The sequence below is a fragment of the Perna viridis genome, chromosome 4, assembly GCF_037379345.1.
Source record: "Perna viridis isolate PV_CMFRI_1.1 ecotype Kerala chromosome 4, ASM3737934v1, whole genome shotgun sequence".
Classification (NCBI taxonomy): domain Eukaryota; kingdom Metazoa; phylum Mollusca; class Bivalvia; order Mytilida; family Mytilidae; genus Perna; species Perna viridis.
Window position 1 is genome coordinate 39583546 of NC_142448.1, and position 9422 is coordinate 39592967.

A 9422-nucleotide genomic window follows, 5' to 3' on the forward strand; every position below is an offset into this window, starting at 1 on the left:
AATTCAGTGCCATTGTATATTTTACATTTCCATGATATGAGATCCATTCATTCTGGTGTATTTTTCAGTGTAAACATTTTAAATTTGTGCATTCTATGATTTTAAAGTACTTGTATTGTTCAGTTTTTTGAGTCCTCAGGTTACACTGGTTTGTCAAGAGCAAATGAAGAAAAGTTTGACTTGTAAAGGGAGCAACTTTTTGAATATGAGTGGGGTGGGGGGGTCCTTTAAAATCAAGTGGTTGCTCCCTGACTGGTTTTCAGTCTGCAATCTTTTCTCTTAATATACCAGTCAAACCATTGATGAACATGCCAAATGTTTTTTTATGGCATAGTTATTATACTAGAACTGTTGTTATCTGAGTCTGCTTGAGTGAAAATTGTTTCCCCTGTTTGTGCTAGTTATGTCCCCTGTTTTTGTGCTGTCTTTGTGTTTTCAATTATAAACCATATTGTTTATACTTGTTACTATGTAGATTACTGTATGAATGTCCATTTCATGTTCAGAGTGTAGTCATACAATGTGTTAGTGAAATGTATCTATGTAATCTAGATAGGGTATTACTGGTAGTCAAAATACTCTGGACCATATTTTTTGAAGTATGTCATTTTTGTAACTAATCAGCCATAGTAAGAACAATTTACACACAGAATATGACAATTTCTGTATTCCATAGTTTCGTTTTATTCAGTAGCTAGATGAAAATAAGGTATATTAATGAATCATGGACTTATTTTTGACACATAACAAAAATCATGAAAATTTTATAAATCCTTTTTTTACAAGTGGGTGGTATATTAGTTTCACCTTGTCAGTCTGTTCTTCCATCCATCCAGATCTATTTGAATTTCTGATGGATGGATTCATTTTAAATTTGATGTGTGGCTTTATATCAATGGGGCATACCTTGTAAGAGCTGTTGGTTCAACGTCCTTTTTATGGGACTTTGCCATATATCATGGAGAGCTGTTCTAATTTTAAGTGTAGGGTTTTAATACTGCATTGTAATTCATATTTTTGTCATAGCCAGTGCAATTAATCATACCATCTTTTGTGATTTATATTCCATACTCTTATCTGGAAGTTGTACTTCCTTATACTAGTCTTTGAAAGAATCCGGCAGTTAGAATTACGATCCTATTTTTTCATTTCATTTTTTTTTTTTTTTTTTTTTCAGACTGTGCAACTATAAGTTGTGATACATTAGTGTTTCAGATTTCTCAACTTTGATTCATCTGTTCATTGCCTTGTCACATGTCATTAGTTTCGATTTTTTTCTTCATTTAATAAATCTAAACATTTTCACACACACAAAATTACTGCCCGTTTCTTAGCAGTACTGGTAACTTTAACAAGTGAGAGTACTAGGGCTGGCCTAATTCATAAAAAATCTCAAATTTAGATTTCCCTCAAATCCTTGAGTTCATTGTCAAATCTGCAATTTCATGTGATCTGATTGGTCAGAATTTGATCTGAAGAATGATTTGAGAAAAATCCTAAATTGAGATTCTTTATGAAACTGTACCCAGGTTTCATTAAAGATCTCACTTTGAGGATTTCTTCATATTCCTTATCAACTCAATTTTAAAGCAGTCAGATTACTTGGTAGTTAAAAATTTGAGGAAAAACTCCAGGATACAAAAGAAAATTTAAGGAGGTAGACTTGGGTAAGGGATAGAACTCTTACAAATCATTGGAATGTTTGTATTCAGCATTTTACATCAATCTTATGTAAGCATCAAATTAACTTGGACTGATTTCATTCTGTTTCAAATGAAAGCTTGATATTCTTTGGTGAAATTGAATATAATACAAACATAACATTGATTTCAAGAGTTATGTCTCTTACCCTATAACTACCTCCTTCAAAAACCAGTTACTTTCAACTTGAACTCCATTTGAGTACACATACCACATACAAATTACATTTAAGTGTACTTGTTTTGTGGTTATTCTTCATGCTTGTAGACTACTACTAAAGTCTTTGTTGTCACAAGTTGTTAGAACTTTGTAAGAAAATTATTTTATTGAAAATAAATATGCAGTACTTCTTGTCTTTTGTAATGTGATATTTTCAATAAATCTATTGTCAAACTTAAATATTTTGTCTCTAGTCTTAGTTAGTTATGTATTTAAGGAATGTTTTTAATTTTTGAACAGGTTATACAAAATAACGTGGTTTGCAGCAGTTTACATTTAAAAACCATAAAATGATAGTCCAAATATTGATAATTGATTCCTAATCAAAATATTACCTGTATTTTAGTTGGTATTATTTAATTCCCAGTTTGCTGACCAATCAACCTTAATGATGTAATAGTACCAAGTCAGGTTATACAAAATAACATGGTTTGCTCGAAGACAACCATCCAATCAGAAACCTGGTTACAAATCAAATTAAATTATTTAATAATTGGACAAAAAGAATCACTGTGACATTCTTAATTTTTATGGACTAATGTAACTGCAACTATGTTTTCTATTATACAAATATAAGGTGCCACATATACCACTGTAATATTATACTTTGAATCTCCTTGTCTGTCTGTCCGTCTGTACCACTGAAATTCGCCACAATTATGACAGCTACCAATTGATTGATTGATTTTGAATTTGGTGTGTGGTTTATAAAGATGAGGCGTACAATGTTAGATACTTTTGTTGCCATCCAAAATCAACACAGTGATGATGACCATGTATTTTTGTTTTAGCACAATATTGCTCCTGTTGACCTATTCTGTTTTTAGCAACATATAAGTAGAAAACATGTACAAGGTGCCTGAATATAGCTGAAATACTGCTGCTCAGGCATTCAACCCCAACGATCAATCAATCAACCTTAATAGGAGGTACACATATTCAATTTGTATAATAACTAAAACATGTACTATCTTTAAAAAAAAATAGTGGATGCAGTAAAATTTGTTCTTTTTTACTTATAATAATCTACATTTCATCAGGAAGTAACACATCATGCAATTTCAATTTCGGATAGTTTTTTTTCAAATGCCACTGAGTTATCAGCATTTTATCAGAATTTTGATCAGGTGACTTGCATTTCCATGGAAGAGCATCTTTAAGGTCAAAGGGTAAAAAGCAAACTATACTGACTGTGTCAGAAAAATGTGAAGAATGCTCACTGACTTGATACCCCCAATCTTTCACTTGATATCATGCACCTTTTTAACTCCATTTTGATTTGAATCAAAATCCAAAATAGGAGGTGCACTATGGGAACACATATTAAAGATTCTGGGTTAGTTCCATTAAATTCCATTTAGTGGTGTAGGAGGAGTAACAGATAAGAGATTTGTCCCCTAGTGTTACAGGGGGAGGAAGGAAGCATGGTAGACAGAAGGCAGAACTGACACCTCCAGTGTAACGGGGAGGAAGGAAGTATCGTAGACAGAAGGCAGAACTGAAACCCCCAGTGTAAAGGGGGGAGGAAGGAAGTATGGTAGACAGAAGGCAGTACCGACACCCCACTGTAACGGGGGGGGGGGGGGGGGGTAGGAAGGAAGTATGGTAGACAGAGGGCAGAACCGACACCCCAGTGTAATGGGGGGGAGGAAGGAAGTATGGTAGACAAAAGGCTGAATTGACACCCTTATCACAATATCCCTTCTGATTTTGAAGTGGGGGGGGGTATAATAATAATATGCAAAGTTTGTATAATATTTGTTCAATACTTGTTGAGTTACAGATTACCTAAATTAAGTACCCATTTAATAGGATTGAGGGAGGGACAGAGTCAAGCAGCTGCTAGACCTGGCTTACATTGGTAACACAGGTATCAATTCATGAACATGGCTGGAAAATATCAAATCTTTTGTACTATTTGCGAAACTCTAATTCTCTATGATTTATTCATTTAATCAACTTGGATGATTAGATATTTGTTGTATCACACTATGCACAATGTGATACAAAGTAGTGATATGAAAAATTTGCCATTGTTTGATTTTGTATCATTTTTGGGTTTTTGGGTTTTTGATCCATCAGGATCATAATACCTTTCTGAACTATACACAAAAATATAGTCCAAATGTAAATCCTTTTATATCATTCGATATTAACTGATGACTTAAAATACAATGTAAATTGCCCCTTTAATACAACAGGAGGTTTTAGCAACCATAATTTATACAGGGCAATTGCCCTGTATTAATTTAATACAGGGCACATGCCCTGTATTAATTCTGGCCCTGTATAAAAGTTATTTTAAGTCATCAGTTAATAAAGGGATCATAAAATGGTTATTTTCATATTAATCCTGTATTATGTCCTCGTACAGTCGTATTGGGTTTCGACCACTTGTATTGGCCCTTGGCTTTGCCTCGGGCCAATACAAGTGATCTCAACCCAATACGACTGTACTTGGACATGATACAGGATTAATATGAAAATAACCATTTAATAACCCTATAATATCCCTTTTATAACCAATCAATATTTTTCTGGCAATTGTTCAGCTCAATAAAATTCTATTATTTCTGCAAATTAAAATTAAGATCTAGTCTTAAAACCGATTGAAGATTTACTTTTTGGCCTTGAAAGATGTTTAAAGTAATAAAATAGCATTTAGGGTATTTAGTTCCTATAGTGATGTGTCAAGAAAAATTAAATGTGTTAAAAATGTTCTAAAATCAATATTTTATGATTAATAATAAGGAAGTGAAGTGATTTTAACCAAGTAAAATTGTCGGGAAATTTTAAATTGATAAAAAGTGTCTAGTTTTGATCTTATGTTCATAAGCTGAAATTGATTTTATTTGAGTATAATTTGGTGTAGGATAAATACTAAGTTTATATAGTTTTTGAAGATGAATGCAAGTTAACTTTTAGAGAAGTTTAAAAATTTGTGAAAAAGGTGAAATGCAAAAAATTTGTAAATGTGAGTGAATTTTGATACTGTTGAACTATTGATGAACAATTCATACTAAAGAAATCAGTAATAATAAAGACTGACATTCAGTTTATGCATATTAGAGAAAAAAATGTTTCTAAGTAATATAAAAAATGTAAATGTGTGATCAGTTTTATTTCACTTCGATAATGTATTTTGAAGTTTTGTACATGCTACAATTTTCATAAGAATAAAAAACCTCCAGTGCTTACAGCACTATGATCTATAAAACCCGATTGGTCAAAAGCAACATTGTGACGTTTCTAACATTGTCCATTCGACACCATTGGTGACCTTGCTAGAATTTTCACCAAAACATACTAAATATCAACCGGTCAAAATATTATTGAGGAATGGTAGAGAATGAGGTTTAATGACTCGTGAAAATTAAATACATGTTTTGCAAAATATCAACTCGCTTTTTTTTAAACAAAATAACAGACTCTCCAATGCCCCGATTGTTATGATGTTGAAATTACTGGTAACCAATTTGATCAGAGGTTGACCTATTCAGTTACATCATGTGCTAATGTTGGCGCTCTAGATTTACTTACGAGGACGTATCCCTCCGTTAACAAAAGCTATATTTTTATATAGCCTAGTTAGGCGAGTGGTCTAGAGCGTTGGACGTAGTGCTGTCGGTGTTGCCATAGATGTCAGAAAAGAGAAGGAGTTCAAACCCGCTGATGCGGCCAAATTTAAATCGCAAATTTGCAACCCCGCATCAATTCTAGAGTTGGAGTGTAGTTTAGACTTGATTATATATTTTCATTGGTTGAGAAAAACAATTCATAAATTTACAAACACAATAGAACATGGTAACCCTCATGATTAGACCAAAAAAGGACTTGATGTTTCTCCAGTGTTTATATTAAGGAGGTAAACCTAGGATAAGGGACACAACTCTTACATATCATTGGAACGTTTGTATTCACCGTTTTATATCAAACTCATTTAAGCATCAAAGTAACTTGGACTGATTTCATTCTGTTTCAAATGAAAGCTTGAGAGGCTTTGGTAAAAATGCAGAGAATGTTTATCCTACCTGTGCATGTCATTCATGCTCCCAGTCAGGTTGCTCATTTTCTTCAGTATATATGATGTTGTTTTGGTCATATCATGTTCTTTGTTTTTTGTGCCTATTTTTTTGTCTAGATGTTATCCCTGGATAATATTCTTTTGGAATATTGGTTCCCTTGATTTCTCATCACAAAAAGAACTTTACAAATGGCTGGTAAATATACACTATTTAATTTTTAAAAGGAATTTATTGTTATTATAAGTTATTCAAATTTTGCACTATAACGACAAATATTTGTGACACTGTTAACAAAAAAATTACACATAGTGTGCACCAGCAACATAGAAAATGGAAAACAGATAAATGTTATTAACTGGCATATTTACTATACTCACTTGATTTCAATGCTTTTCTTCAGGAGGTAGACCTAAAGTAAGGGACACAACTCTTACAAATCATTTGAATGTCTGTATTTAGCATTTTACATTAACCTCACTTAAGCATTAAACTGGATTTATTTCATTCTATTTCAAATGAAAGCTTGAAAAGCTTTAGTGAAATTAAATATGATACAAACATATCACTGATTTTAAGAGTTATGTATCTTACCCTATGTCTCCCTCCTTAAAAAAACTACCTGTTAACCCTTGGACATAAGGGGGAGACTTGGACAAAATCAATGAAAAATTCAGAGGTTTTCACATACAAATGTAAGATTTGTAGGCAGTTTTTACTTAAAATTACTAAATTTTCAGTGAAAAATACTTTAGAACTGATTGTTTACATAAAAAAATTGCTTTTAAGTGAAGATCCCCTACATGAGACCTTGTCTGTAAGGGAGAGCTGTTCCAAAGGTTATCAGGTATAAGACAATATCACAGAAACATTTATTTCTACTTATGACAAAATTTTGAACCAAAAATTTTTGTTTTGACAGAAAACTTGAAAATTATCGGAAGTTCTGATATGTTTTTCTTTTAGCAAAAATGGAAATTTACAAAGACAAACATAGTTAACGGTTAGACAAATTATCAAAGAATTTTGAGATAATTTTTCTGTCAATTTTCTGAGTAATAATAAAGCTTGTGTTGAAGCATATTGCAACAAATATAAGGTAGATATTGTATTCATACAATGACATAAATTCAAACATTAATTCTCTTCACGAAGAAAAAAAAACAATATTAATACAAACTTGCAATATATATATATACAACCTTCGTCAGTTGCAATTTAAATTATTTGTATCCATTGACATTGACAACTGATGAAGAAGATCATGCCTTAATATATGTATTGCAAATTCCTGTTAATATTGCACACAGTTTCAGACAACTATAAACTTAGCAATGATGACTAGATTCTAAATATTGAGATACATTAAAGTGCATATACTGGTAATTTCCATTGATTAAATGACAAATAACTGATGACAGAGAAGGAGATTTAAACTGCTATCAAACATACATTCAAACTACCACAAACAGTACACCAACGGATTGTTACTTCAGGAAGTAGACCTAGGGTAAGGGACACAACTCTAACAAATTATTGGAACGTTTGTATTAAGGATTTTACATCCATTTTATGTAAGCATCAAATTAACTTGGACTGATTTCATTCTGTTTCAAATGAAAGCTTGATAGGGTTTGGTGAAATTGAATATGATACAAACATATCACTGACTTCAAAAGTTATGTCCCTTACCCTAGGTCTACCTCCTTAATCAAAAGGACTGCCATCTCTGTCAACTGAAAATCATTGAATATGCTGTAACATTAATATCTATTAATATAAAGCAATACATCTAGAGTTGAAATGTAAAAAGTATTTTAAACAGTGTATGTCAATACCTTTCTACATTATCAGTCTTTATAAGAATTCTGCAAAATTGAAATTAGATTATTTATCTGACAAAAAGTTAAATATTTCTGTTCTCTTTTTAATTCTTTAAGTAAGAGTTATGCATTTCTTTAATAGCATTTGCAATTATTTTTTATGGGACACCTTCCAATACAAGATATTTGAAGTTGTACAGTCCCTGAACAAATCCCTGCAACTATTTGATGGATCAATGATAGATGATTGAATGAACAATGAATGACCAAAAACCATTGACCGATCTGATCATGGTTTTGTATGTAAAATGATAGATGATGGGTTCATGTAAACATCATTTTGATTGGAATGATTAAAATAAAGTACCATATCAAATTTACCTTGAGCTTTAAATACATAATAAATCACCATTTTGTATCATTAAAAATAGTATAAACAGACAAGTAAATTAATTGATATATGAATTTTATATAAGTTAGTAAATGTGCATAAAAAATGGAAAACCAAAACGTACCAATCCATAAAATATAAAAGCCGGACATCCAGCTTGTGATGTAAAAGGGAAGCGATCCCTGGTTTAACAGATCAGTTTGATGGACTGGTGACTGATCTGTGATCAATGAATGATTACAATTATTGTTGCATGGATCAATTCAGGTACTGTACAATTACTGAACATTCTGTACTAGAATGTGCAAACAAATTAACAGTTAGCTCTCTTTTAAGAAGGCAAAACTGCCATAAACAAAAACATATAAAATCACACTTACAATTAATTTCAATACTCTTGAGCATGTAATAAACAACAAATTTAAAAAAATTCTAAATCTTAATTTTTTACCAATAAATCACTTTCTGCCTGATTCTTAAGTTGACAGATACTGAACCACCAGTACTACAGAAAAAAAAAACTGTGAATACAATTGTTTATAGAAGGTGAACACAGTAAGAATATATATCTATAAATCTTAACTTTGTAAAAACTGAAAGGGGGAACATTCGTATGAAAAAAAAAATCACAGACATATTTTCTAAATGTAATGAAATAAATATCACAATCAAAATAATAAATGTACAATTTATGCTGCCAAAAATAAATAAAGTCAACTTAAATACTTAAGCAAAGTCCTACGGCAATACTACATAGACATTATAAATTATATAAGTTAAGACTAAAAGGAGTAGCATTCTTTATTACCTTTCTATCATGGATGCCGAATCACTGCTACTCACTTCAGTTGAATCCTTTTCAAAAAGATTGATTGTCTATTCTTATGACATCCTTTAAATGTGAAAGGATTAACTACTTGATACATCTACTCTTGGGCGATTCAGATGCAGAAATAGTCTTTTTGTCTTATTAAGGAGGTAGACCTAAGGTAAGGGACATAACTCTTACAAATTATTGGAATGTTTGTATTCCCCATTTTACTTCAATGTCATGTAAGCATCAAAGTAACTTGGACTGACTTCATTCTGTTTCAAATGAAAGCTTGATAGACTTTGGTGAAATTGAATATAATACAAACATATCATTGATTTCGAGAGTTATGTCCCTTACCCTAAGTCTACCTCCTCAAGATAAAAATAATTCCTGTTATGTATGGCATTGTACTCATTTACACACAAGGTTGGCTCTGTATAAAATAATCAAAT

The 9422-nt window shown here is 31.6% G+C and overlaps 1 long non-coding RNA gene across 1 annotated transcript; it reads left to right on the forward strand.

The window, feature by feature from the left end:
• The first annotated feature begins 1601 nt into the window (after nt 1-1601).
• Nucleotides 1602-9346, forward strand: LOC148620034 (uncharacterized). The gene is made up of 2 exons (XR_015921691.1): nt 1602-1657; nt 9135-9346. It is a non-coding gene; the product is annotated as an uncharacterized LOC148620034 (long non-coding RNA).
• The last annotated feature ends 76 nt before the right edge of the window (nt 9347-9422 follow it).